The sequence below is a fragment of the Carettochelys insculpta genome, chromosome 14 (assembly GCF_033958435.1).
Source record: "Carettochelys insculpta isolate YL-2023 chromosome 14, ASM3395843v1, whole genome shotgun sequence".
Taxonomy (NCBI): Eukaryota; Metazoa; Chordata; order Testudines; family Carettochelyidae; genus Carettochelys; species Carettochelys insculpta.
In genome coordinates, this window is record NC_134150.1 from 31,715,334 (window position 1) to 31,742,682 (window position 27,349).

Consider the following 27,349-nt stretch of genomic DNA (forward strand, 5'->3'; position numbering starts at 1 on the left):
GGAATTAGAGCAGCTGCAGTTCCATGCTGCGTTGTAAAAGGGTACTCTGGGAATTAGCACCAACTTGTTGTACCACAGGGGTTCTCAAACTTGGGGTCGGGAACCCTCAAAGGGTCTTGAGATTCCTATATGTGGGGGAAGGTCACAAGCTGTCAACCTTCACCCCAAAGCCTTCTTTTGCCTCTGGCATTTATAAAGGTGCTAATACATAAAAAACTGTGTTTACAACTTATAAGGGGGAGTCATGCTCAGAGGTTGCTGTGTGAAAGGGGTGTAGTAGTACCCAGAGGAACTGAGACCTCATACTAGGGTGAGTGACGTCTCTGCTCTACAGTTGCAGCTGAGATCCAGCTGGCCTTTAGCTCATGCGGTAGAGCACAGGGCTTTAGCCCCTCTGTTTGCAGGTTCAGTCCCTGGTGCTGGTGACCTGGGCCTGTCAGCATTACAGGGGTCACCTACAAGGGTCCCTCTAATTTTTTCCATCCGTGTGCAAAATACATTTTATTATGGACCTTGGGGCATGTGTGGATGTGCACCACCAATAGGAACACATTCTGTCAGCTGTGAGCTCTCTGCTTATCACCTGGGTGGCACCTGCATCTCTCCTGGGCAGCTGCCCAAGCAGTCAGCTTACAGGAAACACTGGCCACCACTCAAATGTTTGAGAATTGTTGTTGTACCAGGTCTGCCATTTCGTTATGAACTCTTTGGTCCAGGAAACCATGTGTTTGGAAAAGGTCTCTTGCATTTTGGACCCTATAGCAAAGTAAGTGCAGGTTGCACCTCTGGAAACCAGCACTCTCTGGTACAGCAACATCCATGGTCTGGACCATATCACCCAGAAGCCTATGGGCAGGAGGGACAGCAGCCTTGATATGCTGGCTAGGAGAAGAGCACCCCTAGCTGTGGGCTGAGGCCAGAGTCCCCTGGCTGCCCTATGGCAGCCTGGGGCTGGGGCTGGGGCCAGACCAGGGTTCCTGGCTACTCCACTGCAGCGCATGGGGCCACGCATGGTCAGGGTCAGGACCGGACCTGACTGGGACCAGGATTTCCCAGTTGCTGCACAGTGGCACAGGGCCAGAGCACCGGCCCTTGCCCGGATTCCCCAGCTTCCCTGAGATGGCATGGAGTGGGGGTTCTACAGCTGCCTTGAAGCCACGCAAGGTCAAGGATGGAGTCCTGCAGCAGCCCCAGGGAACTCAAGCTGGAGTGGCATCCCTATGGAGCATGGGCTAGGACCATGGCAGCCTCTGCAATCATGGGGCTGCCAGGGCAGTAGAAGACATTATCAAGCAGCCTCATGCAGTATCTGGACAAGTGGCCCTGTGTGGGAGTGGGGGAGAACCAAGCATGGTGCCTACCTATAGCAGGCAGCAAGCTTGGGGGCTCGTGGCTGGGCACCTCTTGTAGTCCAGCAAATCCTCTTGTTCAGGACCCTTCAGATCCTGATCATGCCAGACCAGAGAGATGGAACCTGTAATAAGGGCAGCACTGCAGCTATTTCCATTGGTTTTGGTGAAGGAACCCAGGAAAAGCAGTTCTGGTCTTTAGAAGGACTAAGCCCTAGTATTTGTGCAGCTGAATTACAGTTCTACAATATTTCAGGCTCTTCCAGCTATTGGATGGACTTTTAGTGCCTTTCCTCATGATGGCTAGGGTTTTAGAAAGTCAGTAGGCATCTGTGCCAAAATCATTTAAGTGTTAGGCATTTAAGCATGACCATAAAGCTGCCAAAGGTTAATACTCCTTATTCAATCAAAAGAAGACACTATTTGTCTACTGACAATGTCATGTTGCATCAGGACAGTTGTACCTCTTAGTATCTCATCCCCATGATAATTATCAGGGTTTCATGTAATCTGTCAACAAGCTCTATTTTTAATTCAGATTATTGTTTTTGCAATTCCGCAGATGCCAGTTTTGCTGATTTTGCTTAGTGCTTCAGCTGTTTGGCTTTTCAGCAAGTACACTGTGATGATAAAGGACACTGTGTGAACCGTGAAGCAGCCTCAGTGACCTTCTCTATTGACTTGTATTGACACTCAAACAGAAAATATATTCCAACAGATAAGGTTACCAGAAAGGTGACTTTGATTAACAAATAAGTAATGCACTGAAATTGCAAATTTTATAGGGGATTGTGTTCAATATGCAGTATGTCTTATTTGTTTTAATTTTGGAAACAATGTCAGTCCACATTTTTAACTCTTGTTACAGTAATTTCTGTATCTGTATAACATAATTGTGATTTGATCCTCAGTTTTTGTTTCTAAAAGATAATGAACATCTATTTTATTACAGGTTATAACTCAAAGATATTTCTATACATTCAGCACAAAAAGTATTTTGTACTTTAACAATAAAATTGTTTCTAACCTTCATGCTATGTTTGTTACCACCCCAAACAAGAACTGGGACCATCAAATGTAATGAAACTGTTCAGATCTTTCCTACTGAAATTATAGGAAGCTTTGCTGTATATGGGCTTACTGCAGTTGAACTACACAAGTCCAAAAAATGAAAAGTATGCTAAGCTTGAGATTTTATGCACAAAATCTCTTTCCTACCCCAACTGCCTCCTGATTTGAAAAACACACATCTTAACCCATGAAATTTTCCAAGTGGGCCACTTGTCTGTTGATACCGGACAAACAAATCAGATTATCCAACACAAAATCTCAAGTTTACACTTGTTTTAAACAAACAAACAGAAGTCCTGCTAATCTCAAAGAGTTTGTCTAGGAAAACCTCAAAAAACAAGCTTTTGTTAGAAGAAATGCATTTATCCTTAAGTTGACTAAAGGTTTCTTTTCTATTACACTATAGCTGCCTGCTGGGTGACATTTTTCTAGAATCTCCATTTGTAGAGAGGGATGAGTATAGATTTCCTTAACAGCTCCAAGTAAAGGTAATAAGTGAAAATAATGCATGCATGGATTTAAAATTTAACACCGTTCAGAGGAGGGTTCTTTAATGCTGTTCCATAAATATATGTTGTCTAATCCTTTTTCCGTGGTACACCCCAATGTGCCACCAGTAATTTAGCTCTTTAGTAAGTCCAAAAGAAATCTCTGATTGAAATGCTTCATACCTTTTCACTGTCTGTTATTGCTGAGTCACAGAAGCATTGATCATTATGGGTCCAGTGGCATTGGGACCCCGTCTAAATAAGATGCAATATTCTGTTTTCCTTGTGCTCCCACTGCCACTGCTGCAGATGTTAGTCCAGCATCTGATAGTGACAACATGAGGCAGATCATTGTCTGCTGTACTAATAAACAGTTAATAGCTAGTTTTGTTTCAGTCCCCCATTGATCTGGATTTAGTTTGGCAGAGGTAATATTTTTGCTGTAACTGGAGTAGGACTGGTCATGGCAGGGCCATCATGGTATCCAGTATTCTTGGCTTCATGTATCCCACACATCAATAATGATTAACGTGAGTGAATGCAGGCTTCTACTCTGCATTGATCTAGTATTATTAGTGTTTTATTTACCATAGTTTTCCTTAGTGTGTATTGCTTTAACAAACCCAATGGAATAAAACATTTCAAGCTTCCACTGTGCAAGGAGAACTTTGCTGGGCAACTAAATTGAAACAGAAAGTATCCCTGTCATAGAGTGGTTGCTTTTACATATATTAATTTAGATTAGTACATATATAAAATGTAATACACCTCCCACATACTACCTAGTGCAGAGGTTCTCAAACTGTGGTGTATGGACCATCAGTGATCTGAGAGTTCCATTCAGGTGCTCCATAAATAGTTCCCTCTAGTGTGTTCACCTGGGCATCTGCACACAAGAGAAGGAAGGGCTGCCTGACTAAGCAGTGGCTCACAGGCATACCTCTCTGCTAATTAGGTGCCAGGCCCTTCACATGTGAGGTGAGATAGTGGCCTAGTGGAAATAGGAGGTGGGGAGCAGCAGGGTAAGAAGGAGGGGTGGGAGAGTTTGGGACAGGGATGGCTGTGGTTGCCACAGAAAGAGGCAACTTTTCAGGGCTGTGGCAGCTGCGGAGAGATGCCTGTTCCTTCCAGCCTCAGCTCTGTGTCTGCTGTGGGGGGAGAGCAACTCCCCACTGATAATAAAATAAGGGTTGTGGGTTTGGTTTTTTATTTGGAGAGCAAAAACAATTATTCAGGTTTAAATACTTTGCTTTTGTCCAAAGTGCTTTCCAGTAGTTAGCTAATAGTACAAACGTTGGGAAAGATCATTAAGTGGTCCACTGAGACCCTCGGGGATTTCAAGTGGTCTACCAAAAAAAAAATCAAATGAAGGACCACTGACCTAGTGGTTAGATTATGCCCTTTGCTCATAAATAAGGCCCTGTGACAGAGTGGGAGCAGCCCAACACTGACTTGATCACCCTGTAAGCTTCCCCTCAGGAGCCAAACAGAGGAGGTAATTAAGGACTGGACAATTAACCAGTAACATAAGGCATTCAACTCATTAACTGGAGACAGGCCTGCTGACAGTGGGGGAGGAGGGGGTGACATAGTTCAAAGGGGTGGCAGTCAGAGCTCCATGCCCTTTAAATCGCACTGGCACCCAGAACTTCCCTTCCCGCAGACAGCACCAGGAGTGGGGGGAGCAGTTTAGTCTGAGAGGCACTGAGGGCTGGTAACCCTGAACCTGCCCCTTCTGGGAGCACAGAGCCTGCCCGCCCACTCACTTGCCCAGTGGCCCAGCAAGTCCATTGGCTTGCACAGTTGGGTATAGTTAAAAAGGAGACGGGAAGGAAGTGGGGGAAGAATGGTAAAGAAGTCCAGGATCTCAGAGAGGTGAGAGCTCTTCTTCCATTTCACACTATGTCTAGAAAGCAGTTTAGAGCTTGGGGAAAGCTTTATGCTATGGGGACATGAGCTTGTATGAGACATTATTAGTAATACACATGATGTTGGACCTCCAGTGGAGTGTATGGGAGGACTGTCTGTGGAGAGTAATGCATAAAGAAGGAGTTCCCTCTGTGAAAGGTTCCCAGTTCAACATTCCTGTGCATCTGAGCTGTAGTGAGGTGTGACTGTATGGTGGGGCTGCACATCTGATGTTCCCCTTTGCAAGTAAATGGTCAGAGAGAAAGAGAGAGCAGGTTAGGAATGGGGATTTCTGGTTGTGAGGGACAGGTGCACGCTGCATCTCGTAAAGGGCTGGTACAGTATGTTCTCTACACCAAGGGTCAGCAATCCTCAACACAGGTGCCAAGGGAGGCACATGAGCCGATTTTCATCAGCACATGAGGCAGGACCTCAGCCCTGCCCCTCCTCCCCCATGCAGCTGGGACTGGCTCAAACCCATGCTGCCTGTGGATTAGCAAAAGGTCAGCCAACCACTACCTAAATGGTAAAACTCTGCATCTTAATTGATTTATTAACAAAGCTGTTGCTAGTTGGACTATTAGTGACTTTAAAAAGGATCCCCAGCACTCGGACTGTACATACAAGTAAAAAAGGTCAAATTTCAGCGCTCCACCTTGGAAAGGTTGCTGACATGCTCTAAACGCCTTTTGTAGAAAAAGGAAACTCTGGAAGAAATGTGCCTGTGTGTGACAGTGCATATCTGGTGTAGCTGCACTATTCCAGAAGCTACATACCACCCATACTCAGTGCTATCTCAGAAGGCCCATTTTAACCTGAGTTCATTTTATTTGCTATCTACAGTTATTGCAAAGCAGTAAAGAACCTTGTCTGGCAAGGGGATCATCCAATGAAGGCTGTTTAAAAAAAACCCTTTCTTCATAAAGTCTAGTGAAATCGTTAAGTCTATTGTTGGGTGACGTACTCTAGAGTTATACACTATCACCATCTATTGTTCAATGTGGACAAAATTACCTGCTGTGACATGTGAGTTGGAAAGTTGGGACAAATCTTACCTCAGAACTGAAGATAAGATCAGTGCTTTAATGGATTGTTCATTTTATAAAAGGACTTTGCTAACAGGGGTTTACTTCTTTGCATTCCACAGCATAAATGCATGCTAGGATTCTTGGGTTTGTAGAAGTGAAAAGTTTAGTTCCTAAAGAATTCTTTGTAATGAAACAAAAGCAAGAGTGAATTCTTCTGAATATGTAGGGTTCTACCAATATGTCAATGCCTAAAACTACAACAGATGTAAGCTGCAGTACCTAACAACTGTAGGAAACAGCAGAGGAAAGATTCTGCAATCCTATCATACTGCAGAACATTTTACCATGTAATAACTTCATGATTTCAGTGGAACAACTGGTGTATACACTAATGGATGTGAGCAGGGGAAACCCCCCCAAACAGAGGTCTAAATAGCAAGCACAGGAAGACTTTGAGATGGAAAATAAAGAATGAAAACACTGTAGATGTATATTCTTCAACTCCAGGAGTTCCCTCAAGCTTTAGTGGCTGTAAATGAAGGGCAGATGGGTTTATTTCTGTCTGACATAAAATGTTGATGAGTGTATTTCTCCAATCCTACTGTTTTCTGTCGGTTCATCCATCTTCCCTAACTGGAATGGCAAGGAGGCAAAGAAATCAATAAATTAGTCATAGGATCTGAGAGGGATCTTTGTTTGAAAGTAGAAGCAGATAAGGAATCTAGTCTGCCACAGAGCATTTTTGGTCCATGTCTGTGCCTGTCCTTGGGTGGTACAATAAAAATAACGGTAGGTATATGGTGCGGATCAGATTAAATGCACAGGGTTTGCATAAATGGTTTGTTCTGATTTCTGAAAGACAGTAAAAGGACTAATTTTTACCTGTTCAGTGGACTTGGATATTTTTAACCTTTTCTGCTTTCAGAGAAAGAATACTTCTATCTCATGTATTCTCTCATCAGGTGTAAGCTTCTCCATACTATATCTAAGTTAATTTGCAGTACATTTATTAAATGAACTTTTCTCCCCTACTTTTGACTTATCCCTGAGCTGATCACAATGTCCTCAGATACATTTATTATTTGATCTAAAAGCCCACTATGGATTGCCTGCCAGTATTCACTATGGCTACGTCTACACGTGCCCCAAACTTCGAAATGGCCATGCAAATGGCCATTTCGAAGTTTACTAATGAAGCGCTGAAATGCATATTCAGTGCTTCATTAGCATGCGGGCGGCAGCGGCGCTTCAAAATTGACGCGCCTCGCCGCCGCGCGTCTCGTCCAGACGGGGCTCCTTTTCGAAAGGACCCCGCCTACTTCAATGTCCCCTTATTCCCATGAGCTCATAGGAATAAGGGGACTTCGAAGTAGCTGGAGTCCTTTCGAAAAGGAGGCCGTCTGGACGAGACCCGCGGCAGCAAGCTGCGTCAATTTCGAAGCGCCGCTGCCACCCGCATACTAATGAAGCGCTGAATATGCATTTCAGCGCTTCATTAGTAAACTTCGAAATGGCCATTTGCGTGGCCATTTCGAAGTTTGGGGCACGTGTAGACACGGCCTATGGGTTAAATTAATCCTTCTACTGTAGACTCATACAAGTCTTGCATCGCATAAGGTTCACCTGACACTGTAAAAGAGAGCTCATATGGGAGTTACATGGTAGACAGGTGAGTCAGCCCATGCATGAACTTTGTATTTTTAGAGCTATAATTCATGACATAACGGGCATGGTATCATTCAAGTTCCTTGATTGGATCGGGGCAAGAAGTGGTTGTGGGAAAACGTCAATTTTGCCACAACATTTTTTTTCTGTCAAGCAATTTGAAACAAAATACTTCAAATTCAGTCAATAAATTTTATTTAAATCATCAGGGATACATATTTTAGAATTCGACCATGGGGACAATTCATTTTGTACCCATGCATTTTGCATGGGCAACTTGTGCCAGCAGAAAGCAACTTCAGGCCTCACCCAAGTGGAAAATATACCCTTAAATATCTAAGCTGCCTAGTAATATAAGGTGTATTAAGCTTTCAAGATAGAAGCTGATTGTGAAAGCAGTCTGCACTAATATAAGCTTATGCAGTGATAAAACAATACTGACAACCTCCACAAACCTTTAAATAGCCATTTCCAAGCTGGCAGGTCTAAATTACAGCAAAACAAAGTAATCACACAAAGAATTCATTCCAAATTAAAACAATTTAGTGTTGTCACTCTCTGTACTGAAGCTTCAGCAAATAAAAATGCAGCATCTGAAACCATTTTTCTTATTTGCTTGTATGGCAAATATTTTTTTGCTATGAAAGTAGGCAAATATTCTTTGTGAATAAAAGAAAACAAAGCCTACTTAAAAAAACAAAACACCCCCCCAGCCCCCAACCATCTTGTTACATTTAAAAAAAGGTTGTATGTAACATGTTGTTGTACTTCACTTAGGCTATGTCTACCCAGTACCATAACCTCAAAATAAGCTATGCAATTCACATTATGCAAATTGCATAGCTTTTTTAGCATAGATTTTGAAATAGGCTATTTTGGCATGTGGCACTGTCAAAACAAAACACTGTTTTGAGGCTTCTGTGCTCTACTAGCTCAGTGGTTTGAGTGTTGGTCTGCTGAACCCAGGGTTATGAGTTCAATTCTTGTGGAGGCCATTTAGGGAGCTGGGGTAATTAGGTATAAAAGGGGGGTTGGTGCTTGTTCCCGCTGAGAGGGCACGGGATTGAACTTGACCTCTGAAGGTCCCTTCCAGCTCTATGAGATGTGTATCTTCTGCAGTGAGGTGTACAGGGATGCTGGAATAGCACATCCATTATCTTGAAAATTGTTTTGAGACAACAGGTGCTTTTCTTAGAGACAGCAGCTATTTTGGGATACTGCTATATCATGAGATTGCACCCACCATGTAGACATAGCCTTGGAGAATAAACAGAGCTGATAAGTTCAATGGATGCATAAAGAATGAATAATCTCTTCTCTGGTGAATAGTTACAGAGAGGTAACCGTATTAGTCTTTATCTTCACAAAACAAAAGAGCAGTCATATAGCACTTCAAAGACTAACAAAATAATTTATTAAGTGATGAGCTTGCGTGGGGAAGACACACTTCTCTGTTCAGGTATTTCATGTAAACAAGCTTTTGATTAAAAATTAATTATTTGTACGTGTACAAGGAGTAGTTTGTGTGAGCAAATCAGTTGGTGTTCTCAACGAATATTCCCAGTTTATCTATTTTCACCATGTGAGTCACGTAAGTTGTAGAATAGTATTTGTTAATGTTGTTCACAAGTCATCTGTGGATATTCATAGCTGTCTCATGAATATGAACCTACTGAAGGTGCAATTCATACCTGCAAAGGCTCAGCAGAAGATCCATGTACGACTTAACAGATCAAAAGATACATATGATTTGCGCTGGCTCTCTGCACCAGGATGCCCCTTGAATTAATAATAAAGCTTAGCTAAGTGGGCAGGGGAGCAGATCTAGTGCGTGTATCTGCATGGATATTTATTCCAAGTGACTTCCCACAACACAGAATCTGACTCAACCTTGACCGAGGAGAGCAGTTAATGTTAACGACTTCCTGAACTCCTGCTGTGCTGAAATAGCAACTACTTGTGTGTGCTCACTCAAGGCTCTAAACCTGTGTTGTCCAACCAGTTCTGAAAGAGTAGCCACTGTACCGGCTATTGCTATAACAAACTAACCACACTATTCTGAATTAGACACACTCAACCAACCAGCTAGCTACATCTGGCTGTTGTGTTGGACACCATGTCACTCCTATGCTGCCCTGTCTGGGAATGTTTCCATATCAACTCAGAGCAAGTACAAAAAGTTGTTGTAATTGTAAGAATAAGGTGTTTTGGATTTGTTTTTTTACTGAACATCAAGGGGCAAAAAGGTGGTTATACCAGCATTTTACACTCTTCTCCAATGTTCTTATGAATTCACTTTAGAAGTTGTACTCTCCTTATTAGTCAAAAGTAAGTTCTCAAGGATACAACATTTTAGACGTATTGATCAGCAGTCAGGTCCAGCACAGCCCTTTAGGAAGGAGACAGAGCTGTTGGCAGGGTGCAATGGGGTGGGGAAATCTAGACTGAAGCTGTGGGTTGCATTTCATTACAGATAGTGGGACTGAGTGTGGTAAAACACCATTCAGGTGAATTGTGGGCCAGAGGCCAAATGTCATCCGGAGGTGTATCTCATCACTGAATCAAAGACAAAGTGTCAATCTACCGGCTTCATCCGTTGTCCGGGATTTTTCTTATTTTAAGCTATGTATGTGCTCAATGGTATGAATGCTGAAACGGCTGGTTGTGTAGCACAACTAATGTTTTATTTACTTGTCAGTAGGCAACTCAGGATGAACCTGTATGAAAGCACATCTCTGACTGCTAGAAGTTTCAATCACTATTTATTTTGTAACGTCTCTATAGCTTTCGCTATATTTAGAGTGCATTTGTCTGTCTGGGAGTCCATCTGTGGGCCTGTGAGTCTGTTTGTTCAAGTACTCCTCCTAAATACTAAGAGCTAGGACCACCAAATTTGGTATGCAGCTTCTTCTTACCTGAACTTAAAGCAAGATGAGGGTTTGTTTGTGCCAGGAAACTGTGAAATGCCTGAAATGAGAACATTTTCCAGAGCATGGTCAAGATGTGGGCCAGGACAGTAACAATCCTGGATACTGCTATTTTCATTAAAAGTAGAGTGCCCTCCTGTTCATACTTTGGATCCGTTACATAGATTTTGGGGCCCAATTTTTTTTCATTTTAACTATTTTTAAAAGCAAAATATATGTAAAAAAAATCTGTACAAGCATCCTCCACAATTCTTTGAAGAATGCATTTTTTCTAAGTCTTTTTAAAAACACCTGTGATCACTGATTTAGGTGAAAGACTGAAACTAGTTAGTGATTGATTTCAGCGAATACCTGTGTAAAGCTGGAGACGAAGAACATCTGTGGGTTTCTTCATAAATGGATATCAAAAAGTACAACATCAGAGGACAGTGGCTTGAGATTTTGATGAGGAAAAGAAAACTGGAGATAGGAAATCCTAAACTAATCTCGGCTGTTCAGGAATGCTGGGTACACAGGTTAAGTGAATTAGAATATACAGGAAATGAACAGGAAATGTCAAAATATTTGCTACCGTGGAATATATGTAGAAGGGAAAATCATTTATTGGAGATGGCTGTGCTCCCACTCAAGCTAATGTTTTAAAGTAAATGAACGTTTCTGGAGCTTTTAGGTAGTGCAAGCAAGTAGAAAGTATCAGTTAGCTATGTAGAAGCTATACTCATGGATCGTAATCAACATTTGCTCTTTAACACACACACACACACAGAGTTCACTGAGTGTGGTGTAACTTAAAAACTTACATTCTTGAATCAACTTTAGTTAAAAAAAGACATAGACTGACATCTCTTAGTGCTAAGAAAAGGTCAAAGTATATTGTAAGCTCTGTGGTGCTTTAAAGTGGTGTAAACTGGGCATTTTTCCCAATTTTACTGCTGTCGTTGATCTTGGTAATGCCAAGATGGCTCCTTTTCTTTCTGCTAATCTGTTTTGCATTCTTGACTGCTCTCAAAATAAATTATTTGTCAGAAAATTCACCTTGTCAGGAAGATGACAAACAAAGAGGAGGAAGAAGTGGAGGTGTTTTATGACAGAGCCTTCAGCCTTTTTTTCTGTTTTTTTTTCTTTAAGAGTCTTTTCTTTATGTCTGTCTGGGTTAGAAATACTGTATGTTTTAATTCGGCCATTGAGTTGTGGTGCAAGCAGCAATGACTGTGAATACTCATTCCTGGAAAATATTTCATTGACTTGAGAGTCTGATGACAATTTATTAAAACTGGTCTCCACTGTCCCTGCTTTCCTTATGGTTTCAGACTGTTTGTCCAGCAAAATAGTCCACAATTTTAGGATAGATAGCAGTACAGAACTCTCTCTACTATTACCATTTTTACAACAGTACATGTGACAGAGTTTGTTTAAGTGGGAATCTCTTCTAAGTAGAGCTGTTGAAACAGTAATCATTGAGACAAAGACTGGAAGAACATAGGCATTTTAGGTGGCTTGTAAATCACAGTCATGGGTAAGTCTGAAGCAGCTTATTAGATGGTAGATGCAAATCAATTGCATAAACTTGTCTTTGGCTGAATGTGCTGAAGAACCTACCAACATGGTAACCTCAGTCAGTGGTGAGAGCAATGAGGGGCCACCTTCCCTCTTCAGCTCAAATGTGTTATTCCAGTAACAACATGGCTGCATGTCTTGAATGTTTGTTTCTAAGGAGATCAGAGCTATGGAAAGTACTGTTGAGTTACATCTACACAGCAGAATTATTTCAAAATAATCCATCCCCAAATAGCTGATTTTGAAAGAACACAGCTACACACAAGAAAGCATTTTGAAACAGTATGTCTGGGGACACAGCGTCATTGGACTCCATTGTGGCTTATTGCAAAATAGCACTATTCTGTGTCTTCACAGTGCTTATTTTGAAATAGATGTTATTCCTCCTGCAGTGAGGTTTGACATAATGTGCCTACTATTTCAAATTTATTTTGAAATAGCATGCGTAGTGTAGGTGCTCGCAAAGTTATTTCAAAATAACGGCTATTATCTCAGAAAAACTCTGCTGTATAGATGTAGTGGTATTTGGAGGGTAGAGGAAGGAAGGACAGTAGCTACAATTCTACCATCAGTTTGAAGAAGGTCATAAAAAGGTGAGTCTGAAGGAGTTTGCCCATTCCGCAGACACTGTCAAAATACCCCATTTAAAACCCTTTGATAAACATAACTGTGAAGAGCACTGCTTTTCTTCTACATTTAAACATCAATAGATTGTGCCAAGATGCCACCTGGAAGCCTTCAACATCACCTTGAAGGACCTACTCCCATGTCAAAGGACACAAGTCATGCAATTCTCAATATATTCAGTGAAATTTTTAGGGACATCATAAAAAGTGTTTTAACGAATGAGCTTAATCCAAGTGTATTTGCCCAGTGGTGCTGCTTCCCTCCTTCGGCTGTGGCTAAAAGGTAGGGAGTGTGATCCCATGGGAAAACAAATGAACAGCCTCCACAGTTCTTCTAACCTTTTCTGTACTCTAAGAATACACATGTTTGTGCACACTTAAAAAAATAATCTAGGGGTGGACATTTTTATAGGGGATGCTATTTGAAATATTAATTTCATATCATTGGACAAGACTGTCCTTAGAATGCCCTTTAACTTATGAAATCACCTGAATGACAATGTCACTTGAGTGATTGTTGTGCTGTGCTGCATGACATTTTAAACTGATGGGGACTGTATCTGCATGGTTGATTTTAGATTACAAGGGTAAACAAAAATCAATTGACAAAATATTTTCACTCACAGTAAGGACACCTTTGGTTGTAATTTAGGCAACTGGCCAGCCAGTTGCCAGTTTTGGCTGGATATATTCCTAGAGGTTCCATCAAATGACAACCTTATTTAAATATGAATCTTTAATTCTTCAAGACTCCAGGACAATCCTGGAGGGTTGGCAACCGTACCAGGCAGTCACTAGTAGCTAAAAGATTTTACATCAACCACCACTGTGCTACTGTGGGAAGCCACAGTTCAGCATATTGTGAGTGGAGTTTGGAGAACGTTATTTTCTGCTCTAGGTCTGACTCCGTCACTGATGAATTATGGCCATAGGCAAGCCATTTTATGTTATGTGCCTCACTTTTATTCTTTAAACCTACCCTGCTTTGTAAATGAGCTTTGACATTTGTAGATGGCCAATAACTTTACAAAAGAATTATCTTTAAATAATTTTACTTCTTGCGGTAACAAATCCAGTTTTTCTGGCATATCAGTAATTATAGTAAAAAAGATTATTTTCTATTAGTCACGTGATTTCACTCTCTCTCCTTTAGCTTAACTGAATTCTCCAACATAGTTCTCTCACTTTTTGTCATTTCCTAACAGCTAAATGGTTAAGGTTTCCTATGCAACTTTCTGAAAGTTAAATTTAAAGTAAACCTATGTATAAAACTCTACTTCTGTGTTAAAACCCCTTAGGGGGCTTTGATTTCTTATTCTGATTCACACCTCCAAACTGCTGTATCTTCTTTCTGGGCACATTTCAGTGTAGGACAGGGGTTTTATTTTGTCCTCTGCAGATAGAAGATTGAAAGCTTGTGCTATTTCAGGACAATAAAAACTGTTATGGTACCAAAGAGACACTATTGGGATTTTATTGTATGTTCAACTGCAGAGATTAACATATATACAAATACTGCTTGTCTTTTTATGGGACAATGCAACATTATAATTGGGTTATAAATAAATATTAATTAGCAATTTTACTTAAATAAAAGAATTTTATTCCATATAATGACAATGAGGCCAAAATAGGAAATAAAAATAAAATGTGAACATAAAACACAAAGAAAATTCCCTTCAGCTATGTCTTATATTTTTCAGAAGTTTTATTCATTTACATTCCATTCTAAATCTCCTTTCCTTGCGTCTCTTTGCTGTAGGTCAAAACAGAGAATAGCATTTCCTCTACAAATGGGGAAAAACAAAGATTTTGTGTTAACGAAACGTTCTGGTGATTCCCATTTAGAAGCTAGGCTTGTTTTCATTCGTCAATCAGAAGGTATACATACCTGTAAAACATTTTCTCCTGTGTTCATGACCTTCTCATCACAGTAACCTCTTCTGTTTCCTAATGTAATTATTTCCCCTGCATATAATATGGGGAAGGAAGGCTGTTAGTATGTGATCTAGTCCCTGGTTGCTTTGGGACCTGATCCTACAGCACTGGAAATATAGATAGGCCACCGAGGTAGATGTTTTTATTTAGAGGGTGTAGTGGTCAACTGCGGAAGAAGTTTGTATGTGAAGGCTTCGGGTGATGAGCATGTTTTGTACCCAGAGAACCCAGTGTCGAACCTGAGATAACTTTTGAGTGCAACAGAGGGAATCTAGCAGGGTTAGTTAGGATCATTATTGGGAAGTATTTCAGGTCCATGTGGGTACAGATTTTGAGGAAATCTAGTTTCTCAGTTTCAGATGGTTGTCTCCGTGATCAGGGTTTTGGGAGAGAATCCAAGATGGTACTGAACAGTCATTCAGATCACAATGACAGCACTAGAGGAGAAAAAGACCGGATCCTGTGTGTGGTGTGGATTGCCTTCAATTTCCACTGAAATCTGAGATTCCCCAGCACTTTGTGGAAAGTGCTCAGCACAATACAAGTCGGGCGTCTCTGATTTCATTTTATGGATGCATGCTACTTTTATATCTAACACTGAAAAGTAGTATATTGATCAGCAGTGATTTCTTTACCATTCCTAATACATAACTAGCATATTCAAGCTCTACACTAAGGCTACGTCTACACTACGGAAAAACTTCAAAATGACCATGCTAATGGCCAAATCGGAGAATACTAATGAGGTGCTGACATGAATATTCAGTGCCACGTTAGCGTGCTTCTGGCCACGGCACTTCAAAAGTGCTACGTTTCGTCTACATAGTCGTCCTTTTCAAAAGGACCCTGCCAATGTCAAAATCCCCTTATTCCTAACCCTGCTAGACAATCTCTCTTGCAGTCAAGAGGTATCTCAGGTTTGACACTGGGTTCTCTGAGTACAAAACACACTGACAAGATACCTGTTAACCACAAACAGTTTATTGCCCTGGTCAGCTGATAGGAATAAGGGGATTTCAACATTTGAAGGGTCCTTTCGAAAAGGACCCCCATGTAGATGAGCTGTGTGTGATCAAAATAGTGCCGCAGCTGGCAGCGTGCTAATGAGGTGCTGAATATTCATTACAGCAGCTCATTAGTATTCTCCAATTTGGCCATTAGCATAGCCATTTTGAAATTTTGGCCAAGTGTAGACACAGCCTAAGAAATTTTGTTACTTTTTTATTTAACCCCAACTGTATATTCCTTTTTTTATTTATTTGGACATGTATGTACTATCCAAGCACTGTACTGTCAAACTACTTCCAATGTTCACTGTCAGGAATGTCATTTTGAGTAGATGAATCCCCTTACAAATCCTGATGCTGTTGTTAGGGTTTGTAGACGCTTAACTGATTCAGTGTTTGCATTAGTCAATAGCATTTCTGGATGAAATGTCTGTTTTGAATCTCATGTGATATTCACATGTGAACCTAGTTGTGTTCTGTATCTATTTGACTTGTCAAGAAGTACCACTCTGCAAGTTAGATATCTGTCATCTCTTGGACACAGAGTAGAAGAACCTGACAGAAAACTCTTCAGCGGCATGTTTCCTGTATTCTCTACCAATGCTTGTATATGGCTATTAGAATTAGAGAAAATAACCTTTTCATCCTGGTATAGTTAGAATAATTAACCCCTCATCTCACACCAATATTGTGCTATTTAGCACTGGTAAAAAAAAATGATTTTTTTTTGCTTGACAAAAGTCTATATCCCATGGGAAAACATACCCCTTTATCATCTCCTCCATTGAATTTATTTATCTGTAGCTCAAACAGCAAATTTACAGTTGGAAAAAATTGTGTTTTTGAGAAAAAGAATAGTTTTTAAAATAATATTTTTGGAGTGTGAGGAACATTTTATAACCATCTTTCTCTCCAGTGATTCTAGTAATTTCTGATTTAGTCTGCAGTGATGGGAGAATCAAATCTCCTACTGCCAAGCTAAATAGGTGCTTTAATCACTTTCTGAATATAAACAATAACTGATACCATCTTCAAAATAACAGTGCAATTTTGGGGGAAAAGGAGAATGATTGTATAAGTATCCCAGGGAAAACTTTTGAGAAGTGCTCACAACAACTGGCAACAAAAGCATCATCATCCTTGAGTTCATGCTTTTGTTGTTATTCTTGCAAAAATTTTATAAGTTATAAAATGAAACCTTGGTCTATTACAAGCAGTGGAAAAACTCCCATTGACTACAGTGAGACCAGGCCTTTAGTCACTGTTCACTGGGAAGCAATGAGAGAAGAGGGTGGGTAGGAATGAGACAGGAGAGCTTCCACTCTTCTTGCATATTTTTCTGTGTACAGATCAGCCACAAACTGCAAGTAAATTTCCCATTATCAAACATTAATACTGTCTGAGGTTGTGTCTACACTAGCTCCCTACTTCAAAGGGAGCATGGTAAGTAGGGTGTTGGGAAATTATTAATGAAGTGCTGCGGTGAACACGCAGCACTTCATTAAGCTAATTATCCCCCGTAGCAACTGTGAAATGTTAAATTTTGAAGTGCCGACTTGCGTGTAGCCACGGCTAATGCATCAGTACTTCGAAGTGCCTGGGCAAAATTTTGAGGAGTAAAGGCACTTCAAAGTTGCCCAGGCACTTTGGAGTACTGGCAGGTTAGCTGTGGCTACCCGCGAGCTGGCACTTTGAAGTTTAACACTTCAAAGTTGTTATGGGGGATAATTAGCTTAATGAAGTGCTGCATATTCACCACAGCACTTCATTAATACTTTCCCAACACCCCACTTACCATGCTCCCTTTGAAGTTGGGAATTAGCGTTGACACAGCCAAAGTGTAGCATGCTCTTAGCATAGAAGTATATTGCATCCTAGCAGGGTTCAGTCTTTTCTTGAGCTGTATGCTTCCACAGTTTTATACACAATACATTAGTTACTGTAACAGCTATATTGCCAAAAATTGTAATTGTAATGGTGTTATTTTTTCTGTACTCATGCATCATAGACAATGAAGTGGAATTGGAATAAATGGCTTTGTCAACTCAACAAACCTTAAGTAAGTTTAATGCTTATTACTGGCATTGGTATTCAATATCACTAGATATTTTACCTTGAATAATCACTGATGGACATTGATTTTGTCTTTGCTCTTCACAGCACAGCGAAATTAATGTGAAAGTCAGAGGCAAATGAGTCCCAGCGGTGTCCTCCGCTCTGCCGAGAAGCACATTTCAGATACTGAAGACCAGGCAACGGACTCAGACCTACAGTATCTTGTATTGAAACAATTAATGGGCATGACTAGTTCTCACTGGGGGATTCCAGTTACCTTTGTATTAACTTTAGAGGTTAGACTCCTGCAACTGTTCAATGAGATTAATGTATGGGAGTTTATGGACTGACTAATTCTTGTCTTTAAATTCAATTACATACTAGAGATTCTTCTTTCTTCCTTTTTAAACAATGGTTCTTTGTATGTTGTAATAAAGTGCTAGCAATGGGATCATAATGATTATGAAGTTTGGTGTCAGAAACATATTGTATAGTAAACACTCTGGCATTCTATTATAAATAGAGAGGCAGTTGTTTCTTGTTTTCGTTTTTTTTTTTTTTCTGTCTTCTGAGTCTAATAGCTAGGTCATCTACTAGCTTTAGTTATATTTTTACCACTTTATGTAAATGTGTGGTGAAATTTAGCTGTAAGAATACTGTAGCTAGAATGCATAATTTGTGTGATGGCAGCATGGGTATGACAGCTATCCTGAATTTTCTAGTACTGTCTATAGACAGAACATCATTTAAAAATATGTAGCTGTAGAAAACAGCTGGTTGTTAGAGCTTGCAGCACTTATGCACGTTGTCAGACAACTTCTGACAACTCCTGATTTACTCTCGGGGTGACAGATTGGAGCTTCAGCAACAGAAAAAAGGTTCCCTGAGCATGGGCCAGAATGCTTTAGGGTAACATGGGAGCAGTAATCCCTGCCCCACTCCTTTTAATACTTTGTAAACAAGTTCCCCAACACCAGTTGCCAGATATTAACAAATATGCAGGGATGATATTGTCCTAACCACACGTCTCCTCAGGCCTTTGTGATCCTCAGAGAGTAATACACTTTCAAGTCAGGTTGTCAATATGCTATCTATCCCACTGCAGAAAACAGGAAGGAAATTCTGTCACAAAACTAACATATCTGGGATGTAATCAGTATCCCCAAACTTCAGCTGCTATTGTTGACATATTCTATTTTTTGCAGAGTTTGATAGATGGTGATAGCTATCTGTCACTGCACTAGACTGTTGTCTGCAAAAGAGGAGAATGCATGCTTCACACATTGGTGTGAACACTCCACAGAGTTCCATTAATGTGTCATTCATTTTATTTCAGTTGTCAAACTTTTCAATAAGTAAATGATTGGAAAGTTAGTGATACGTGCAAAGAACATTTTTTTCAATTAGTGATGCCCATTAAGTGAATGAGTAGAAAGGGTTAATATTTTTCCCCCGAATTAGCAGGTATACAACTGGAATATAGGTTATTAATCATTATTTAATAGTTCAACAAAAACAAAATACAACATAAAAGATAATTAGAGAATTGTACAATCTGCCTTCATCTTAATTAGGAATGAAGGAGATTTGGCATTGTCTACAGAACTGTTAAAGTTTGTTTACATTGAAATTGGTATCGAGAAAGAGTTAGAGCATTAATTTCATGAACAAACATAGATTCTGGCATAGTAGGTCTTACTCATCGCTTCAGGAGAGGTATCCAACAGTTATGACTTTTAAACCTAAATTCATTGTGCTGGAACAAGAATTGTGAACAAGTTTGTTTTTCTACTTCTATAATGACCTCTTGCCTGGCAAATACAAACATGCATGCCAGCCAATTTTATTGGAACAAGATTGATATTCTGCCTCCATTCTGTAATAATAGTTAATTTTTTGCTGAGCAGAAACATTTGGTATCTTTCCTGTGACAAGATTTGCTGGAGATAGCTAAAGTTGTAATGTATACTAAACATTTAAATTCACAATGGATTTAAAAATTCTCTATCATGGCATGAACAACCACTTTATGAAACATTTTGGCTGTGTCTGCACTAGCCCAAAACTTTGAAATGGCCATGCAAATGGCCATTTCGAAGTTTACTAATGAAGCGCTGAAATACATATTCAGCACCTCATTAGAATGCCGGCAGCCACGGCACTTTGAAAATGACACGGCTGGCCATCACGCGGATCGTCCAGATGGGGCTCCTTTTTCAAAGGACCCCGGCAACTTCGAAATCCCCTTATTCCTATCTGCTGTTAGGAATACGGGGATTTCGAAGTTGCTGGGGTCCTTTCAAAAAGGAGCCACGTCTGGATGAGCTGCGCGGCGGCGAGCTGCGTCAATTTCGAAGTGCCGTGACTGCTGGCATTCTAATGAGGCGCTGAATACGTATTTCAGCACTTCATCAGTAAACTTGGAAATGGCCATTTGCATGGCCATTTCAAAGTTTTGAGCTAGTATAGACACAGCCTTTTTGTGTGCACTTAGTTCATGCTGACTCTAAATATTGGGCCAGATCTTCAAATCTGCTCTATCCCTGTGTGCCTTTCTTAATTATCAAGATGGGGATTCTCCTTGCATAGTAGAGCTTACAAAATAGCTCTGTAGTTATCTCCATATTGCCTTCACCTATTTTCCTTCCCAGTTTTATAGGAATTCAACAGAGCAAGCTGTGCTCAAGGAACCCTGCTCTGATCAAATGGGGCCTTACTTCCTGCAGGAGTAAGTATCAGAGAGGTAGCCGTGTTAGTCTGTAGCTTCAAGAACAACAAGAAGTCTTATGGCACCTTATAGACTAACAGATATTTTGGAGCATAAGCGTTCGTGGGCAAAGACCCGCTTCATCAGATGCAGGAATTGCGGGGGGGTGGTTTCAGAGGGGTATTTAAAGAATGGGGTCAGTGAGAAAACAGATTGACAGAACCAGATGGGTACCCAGAAGACACCTGCTGCAAGACAGGCCTCACAAGGAAAACAAGAGAACACCACTGACCATCACATACAGCCCCCACCTAAGGCCTCTCCAATGCATCATCGGTGATCTGCAACCCATCCTGAACAGTGATCTTTCACTCTCACAGACCTTGGGAGGCAGGCCTGTCCTCGCCTACAGGCAGCCTGACAACCTTAAACAAATCCTCACCAGCCACTACAAATCACAAACCAGTGGCTCTAGGCCTGGAACCAGCCCCTGCAATGGTCCTCGCTTCCAACTCTGTCCACATATCTACACCAGTGACATCATCACAGGACCTAACATCAACCATACCATCAGGGGCTCCTTTATCTGCACATCTACTAATATAATATATGCCACTATGTGCCAGCAATGCCCCACTGCAATTTACATTGGCCAAACTGGACAGTCTCTATATCAAAGAATAAATGGACATAAATCGGACATCAGGAACTGTAATGTACAGAAGCCTGCGGGGGACACTTCAATCTCCCTCGACACTCAGTATTAGATTTAGGGGTGGCAGTCCTGAAACAAAGCAATCTTTAAAAGCCAATGGAGAGAGAAATCTCTGAGCTGCAATTTATTTGCAAATTTGACTCCATTAACCAAGGATTAAACAGAGACTGGGAGTGGCTCGCAGCTTACAAAGGCAGCTTCTCTGCCCTGGGTGTTGAGATCTCCCTATTAGACTCTGACAGTGGCTCATATCCCCCTGTCTGATCTGACTTATTTTTTCTCTTTTGATGCCTATTATTGATAATGGGCCATTTCCCCCTTGCTGAATAGATGTGGTCAGCTCTGGCCCTCCCTTTTTCTGGGACCCCATTCTTTAAATACTTCTCTGAAACCAACCCCCTCCACTCATGCATCTGATAAAGCGGGTCTTTGCCCACAACAGCTTATGCTCCAAAATATCTGTTAGTCTATAAGGTGCCACAAGATGTCTTGTTGTTCTGCAGGAGTATGAGCAGTCTCAGGTGTGCTCTAGCTAGCCAAGCCAGCTCCTAGCCACTGGAAGGATTGGGGGGTAAATAGGGAGACAGGTGGTAAAAAGCTGACATGAGCTCTGCAGTACCTGGGGAGCTAGCTCAGTATGTGTTCATTGGTTTTGCCAAGTGCTAATAATCTTCCAGACTTGAGATCTAAGTGTTGAACACTCCGGATGTAGAAAGCATGATGTACGTCAATCAACAAGCATTTCTAAAGTTCATGTCTCTGTAACATCTAGGGATTGTACGGTGATTCTAGAAAATGGTGGGATCTGTATAGCACAGACACCTGCACTTTTGAATGCTATACTGTATTCCTTAGCTCTGGTTCTTTGGACAGTACTTTCTTGAAGTGAGGTCAGTGTTTTACAAATAGAAACCTAAAGTTAGTCTCCTAAATCTATATTTAGCCCTTTAATTTTCAGAAGAGCTAAATAAGGATTTAGGAGGCTAACTTAAGGGTCCTAAATTTGAAAAATGTGGTCTTCCTTTTAAACTATGAGATGAAGATGACAGGGACAGGGTTTGTTGTCATCTCCCTTGAAAGACTTGAGCCTCCCATGCAGCAGGCAGTTTCTTTAGCTCCCTTACATTTATTCTTTCACTCTTAGTAGCACAGTGTGAGGCAATCATATTTGCCTGCTGAGTTCTGAAAGGAGTGCAAGTATTTCAGATGTCTTGGGTCTACGTTATTAAAGGCTGTGTGGTGCAGCCTGAAATGAATCTAGTATTGAATGTGGAGAGAATGCCAGTTGTGAAACACTGTTACGTACTCTCTTCAGCTCGTGCCTGTTTGGTGACAGGCTGTTGCTTTATGTGTCACCTGCAACTTTCTTGTGAAAGTTCTCTAGGTACAGACAAACTAAATTACAATATTTCACTCTAGGGCTATGTCTACACTAGCCCCAAACTTTGAAATGGCCGTGTAAATGGCCGTTTCGAAGTTTACTAATGAAGCGCTGAAATACATATTCAGCGCCTCATGAGCATGCGGGCGGCCGAGGCACTTCGAAATTGATGTGGCTCGCTGCTCCGTGGCTCGTCCCGATGGGGCTCCTTTTCGAAAGGACACCACCTACTTCGAAGTCCCCTTGTTCCCATCTGCTCACAGGAATAAGGGGAATTCGAAGTAGGCGGGGTCCTTTCGAAAAGGAGCCCTGTCGGGACGAGCCGTGCGGTGGCGAGCCACGTCAATTTCGAAGTGCCGCAGCCGCCCTCATGCTAATGAGGCTCTGAATATGTATTTCAGCACTTCATTAGTAAACTTCGAAACGGCCATTTACATGGCCATTTTGAAGTTTGGGGCTAGTGTAGACATGGCCTAGAAGTGACAAAGGTGAAAGCTACAGTGACCAGGCCATCACCTGAGAAGGTGAGACAGTCTTCTGCTAGCTGGAGAGGGAAGAATTTGCTTTTGGTGACTTTAATACTACAGCCTCAGTAATGAGTCTAATTCTGTTGTTTTCCATCTTAACTACAATAGGATAGGCACCATCAGCTGAGGGTACAGGGACATTACGCCAAAGCAGCTCCCCTTTCCAGCTAATATAATTTTAGTGATTCCTTGGTTCAGTTTGATTTTCATGTACCTATTCTTTCTGTGGGCTCTTATGCATTCACTGGAACAACATTCTTCAACCTGACTGAGAAAAGTACACAGCTGCCTGTCATTATTTGCTGCCATTGTTTTATCCTTATGTAGTATCTTTGAATGATTCTGCAGAGATCATAAGTAAAAGCAGTGAAAGAATTAAGCTTTGTTGGTTCTGCAGGTCATTTTCCGTAACACATTATCTGACATATCCAAAGACAGGATACAATCAGAATAAGTACAAATATTACTGGAAAGAAAGAATGTCATTAATTCATAAATGCAAAACCAGATAAATCTCAAAACACAAAGAAGTATTTTTATTAATATGCTGCAGTAATTAGATGCTCTTCTTTAATTACAAGGGACAGAGTCAAAATTACACCAGGGCAAAATTGTGTGGGTGTATTAATAAGTGACAGACTCTACAATTCCAGCTGAACTCTTTTTAAATATTATTTTTGAAGATAGGAACGTTAATGTATCAAACCACTTCCCCAAAAATAGAAGTAGAATTTCCAAAATACCACAAGAAATTCAGTTCTTGACAGATGTTGATATCCTATTTACTGGATTAGACCCCAAGCTCAGCAGGGTACTTATGTGTGTCTCTAACTTTAAACACCAAAGTCATCCCAATGCTTAAAGTTAAGCACATATTTAAGCATTTGGCTGAATTAGGGCCTCAGAGATATTCTAACAGCATAAAGCTCAGATAAGATTTCAAAATTTAGGGATCATACCCAGCTCAGGCTATACTCAGGCTAAATCAGACATTTTAAGAGGGCATGTCCCTGCTAGTAAAACATCAGGATGGTAGAAGCACATCTTGTGAAAGAGGCTCAAATATGCAAAACATTTGTGAGATATATAGATTGCATCACAGCCTGTTCATTTCAGGGCTATCCACTACATCCCCCCAGATAAAATCTCTATGAATTGTCACTTATTTTAAGAATCTGCGACTGTGGGTTTTTTAATACCATCTGGCTTTCAGTTGAGTCACAAACAGATTTCAGGTGCTTTTGTCCTTTCAAGTTAGAAAATGAAATAAAAGCTAAAGAAAACTGCATAACTGGCTAGCTTGTGTAAATAGGTCTATTTAGCATTTTGCCCCTTTGGCACAGATTTTCCCAGTACAAAGTGCAAGATCCACATGTATTGCATGCCTGCTTTTGAACATGTAGTTATCACACTTGCCTGTGCAAATGTCTCATGTGCATGTGCCATTGAAGCAGAAGAAATGTACAGAAGTTAATTTAAAGATCTATAAGGATCCAAAGCTAGGCCTTTCAGTCAAGTGCTAACAGACACCAATCCACCATCTTCTGCAACTCTGACATATATGACTTTGGAAGGTAACGTAGCCTCTGAAACTAGCCGTTTACATAATATTTTTTTCTTTGACAAAATGCATTATTCTTGATGGCAAACTGGCAGAAGAAAATACATTGTCAGTGAATTTCAAGAGGACAAAACAATCTTTGATTCTGTTATGGTAGTGCAGTTTAGAAATGGGATCGATGCACATACGTTCTTGCTATGTGTAAATACACTGATCATGTATACATTTTGAAGTCGTCTTTTGTCACCATTTCAACCACAGGCAATAACTCCATACAGCCTCAGTATTGTGTAATAGTCTAACAAAGGCCTCATTTCTATGATCTGTTATGTTGCCTGCCAGGCATTACAGTTGATCATTTACTGCATAGATTTGTTAGACTGCCCCATTGTACAGCCTTTTCTTTTCTTGTGCAGCCTGTCCCGCAGGGTTGGAAGCAGGGTGTCTGAATAACACAAAGAAAAATGAAGCAAAAAATATGAGAAAGGAATGTGGAAACTCACAGATGGGGCATAAAAGAAAAATATGAAGGAGAAACTAAGACTGATTAGGACCGCATGCATCTCTAATCCCATTTCATTTATTATCCATAACAGGCATTAAAATGCCTGTATAACCTTCAAGGCTGGGGACTGGCAGACTCATTGGACCCTTAGCAAGCGTGGCAGGGGCGGGGCAGCTCCATACTTTTGGAAGGAGCAGGGCCTTAGGTGGAAGGACAGAGATGGAGGCAGCCAGTACTCTGCTGCCCAGAGTGTGCCACACTGCTTCCCCTGCACTCCCTTTCCCCAGGCAGCCCTGAGAGCTGCCTGAAGCACAGGGCATCAGTGATAACTTAAAGGGCTCGGTGGTCTGGCTGCTGACATTGCTGTGGTAGCAATGTCTGGCAACCCTGGGCCCTTTCAACTCACCAAATCTCAGAGCAGTTGTCTCCTTTGCCCTCTGCTGTCGGTGGGTTTTTCTCCAAAGGGATATGGGTTTTAAGAAGTCTCACCATCCAAGGTACCGAGAGATGTAATTTCACTTAGGAGATGAAGTTCTCAAGGTTAGATCAATCCAGGGATTTTTATACTGTACATGCAACGTGACTATAATGCATTTCATTGGCTTCTTCCACAGTAGGCATCTTACAGCTCAATCCACCCAAATGTAGGTCTCTTCTTTATTATCAAACTATCCTTTTTCAAAAGTTGTATGTGCTCCTTACACATTTTGCTACATTTTTGCATGTCCTGGGGGAAGGCAGGGGTATTCATTTTGATTCATGGAGATCACTAAAGACAGCAGTGATGATTTGGATCTGATTGTACAATCCTTATTCATATTGCTGCGAACTTCTTCCCCGAGTATACTCACATTTGGCTAATGTGCATAACTGAATATAGAAAATGCACATTTGCTGCTAGCATTAGACTCAGATTTTCCAAAGGGTCTAATACCCGTGTCTGCAGTGGTGCACTTGCATTAATATTTGAACGCAATGGGACTGTTTATGGGCGGGAAGATTTTCTAATAAATACAAATTATCCTTATGTGCCCCCGACTCTTGACAATAAGGGCCAGGTTACTAATGCTGGTTATTCACACAGGTAGTCCCACGTATCTCAGGTTTCCTCTACTTGTGAGTCTCCTTGTACTTACAGGCATATGTATGTACACAGAAACTCTTCATTTGATGAGCATTGCAAATTAAACATTTCTTCCTCTTCCTTATTTTCACTTCTTTTTCCTCCCTTTACACTTCCCTTCTCTCCCCTGCAGGTTCCCTCCTCTTTTCCTTCCCCTACCCAGCTTTCAATACATTGCCTGATCGCCACACTTTTAGAAACAAAAGTTAATAGCATAGACAAAAGGCAACATGATAGAAAACCTCCCTGTTCACTTTCAATAGGCTAATACCCTGCCTTCCTGACAGCGGCTTACGGAAGCACATGAAGTACATGCTCTTCACAGGCAGAGCATATGTTCATCTATGTAAGGGGAGCCCTTTCTTTTATGTGCCTTCAAGCGGTGTGCTGTGCTTTAGCAGCAAGTAATACAGTGGAGATGGGAAAGCCTCTCTATGATTTGAAAAACTAAAACAGCAAAAGAACTATCTGATTTCCCATCAGCAAGAAAGAGAAGCCAAAAAAGCCAGGACAGAAAACGATATCTGAAATGATTTTTCCATTTCTGTGTTCCTAAAAGGGATGCACTGTTACTTCTTACTCGTAGCTTCTGATTGCTTGCCAGTGCCGGCTGGTTTTCTGAAATGGAGGATAAGAGATGCTGACAGCTGTGCCCTGTATGGGAACTGCCAAACTGCAGTACATCTTGTCAGGCTGCCATGTGGCTTTAGGCCAAGCAAGATATCGATGACACATATAATGAGATACGAAAAGAACTAGCATGTATCATAGAGTCTAAGGAGAACTGGCAGAGCACAGGGATGGCCTTAGGTTTCTTAGAGTGTAGTACTAGAAGATGGCAAACAAAAAGGGTCATTCTTACACTCCATGTATGGCTATGAAGGGAAAAAATGTGTAGCTCCCTAGGTATAATGAAAGGAATGAGGAGTTACTGGCATGGCTGTTCTATAGTGACACTTGACAAAGATTCAAGAGTAAGAGAAAACAGCAAAAGAAAAGGAGAATTGGGGAGGGAACCAAAGTAAAGGCTTTGAGGGGAAAGGAGAAGCTGCAAAAAGATATAAAAAGTTAATAATAGCGAGGGGGTGGGGCAGAGAAAATAAAAGATTCTTTCACAGATATGCCTGTTGTGAAAGAAATATTAGAGTGGAAAGAATCCCACTGAAGAAATAAGAGCATAACTGAATTAACTTCTAAAATGACAGAAGTAC

General features: G+C 41.0%; 1 long non-coding RNA gene across 2 annotated transcripts in view; it reads left to right on the forward strand.

Moving 5' to 3' along the window:
• Window positions 1-27,349, forward strand: part of LOC142020833 (uncharacterized) — a 167,027-nt gene that overhangs the window by 65,031 nt on the left and 74,647 nt on the right. Inside the window, exons 3-4 of one of the 2 annotated variants that reach the window (XR_012647514.1) lie at window positions 17,573-17,623; window positions 17,725-17,921. The exons of the other annotated variant lie outside the window; for it this stretch is intronic. This is a non-coding gene — a long non-coding RNA (uncharacterized LOC142020833). Of the gene's footprint in view, window positions 1-17,572; window positions 17,624-17,724; window positions 17,922-27,349 lie in introns of those variants that run through there. 2 annotated transcript variants of the gene reach the window in all.